The following is a 1,113-nucleotide window of genomic DNA, read 5'->3' on the forward strand; positions in this document are numbered from 1 at the left end:
GAAAAACATAGATAGAAATGTAGAAACCCGTATCTAGGATATGTATTCACCATAGAAATGAACATGTAAAACTATAAAACACTTTTCTGTAGTATTTATAATTACGTAAAACTTGTCTTTACCTCGATAAAGCATTATTTAAGCTGTTTGTTTGGAAACCGCGAGAATACTCGTTGTCTTATCCTTAGCTCTGATTAAATTCTAGCTCTCTTTAAAGAAAAAGAGTGGACCCCTCGTCAATGGTGTTACGGTTATATCAGGGGAGGTTTTAAATGTGTTTTGGAGAGTATGAACAACAGGTTTTGTCAATAGACTTAAAACGTTATCAGAAAGCAAGCACGCATCTTAGATATAAAAGAGCGATATTAAGTGATGTAGACGGTTTAGGAAGCTAAGTAGGTTTTGTAATTACAGGTAATTTAAATTGTTGTTAAATTTCTGAGAAAGATGAAGCCGTCTGTAGAAATCAGAAGGCATCTAATTAATGGATTCGGCCAATGCATACAACCCTGTTGCGTTTAGTTTAGAGAGGCTATGCCGCACATCTTAGAAACTTTCTTCTCTTCTATTCAGAAGGTACAACAAGGATTCTTGTGGATATAAATGGAAGCCATTCAAGATGCTTTGTTCAAGAGGCGCATGTCTTGGATGACTAGTGCGTTGAAGGCGAGAGTGGAAAAGTAGACTGATAAAAACATCGAGCATTTAGCAAAATATATGAAGCTATATGCTTAGTTGGTTTAAAAGGTGACTTTTTCTATATTAAATAATTGCATGTAGAAGTGTGGTGAGCATTTGATGGATCATTTCCGGCGGTAAACTTAATAACTTCAAAACATGATAGTAAATAAATACTAGAAACTTTAGAGTAAAGTCTTAAAACAACTGTGCATGAAATATAAACAGCGTCTGCAGACTATTTTGAGTGAAACACGCTTTACCTCTCCAACAAAAGATGTAAGCGATGTGTCAGTCCAATCCTTCAATGGCGAAATGGACGTGAATTCATATTTTGTGTACCGCAAAGACGGGCTGTACTATAAGAAACTTTCTTCAGAGTTTAGGCCTGAATGCTGTCTACGCAGAAAGATGAGCTCGGTAGGTGAAATTGAC

The sequence above is a fragment of the Penaeus monodon genome, chromosome 20 (genome assembly GCF_015228065.2).
Source record: "Penaeus monodon isolate SGIC_2016 chromosome 20, NSTDA_Pmon_1, whole genome shotgun sequence".
In the NCBI taxonomy this organism is placed as follows: Eukaryota; Metazoa; Arthropoda; class Malacostraca; order Decapoda; family Penaeidae; genus Penaeus; species Penaeus monodon.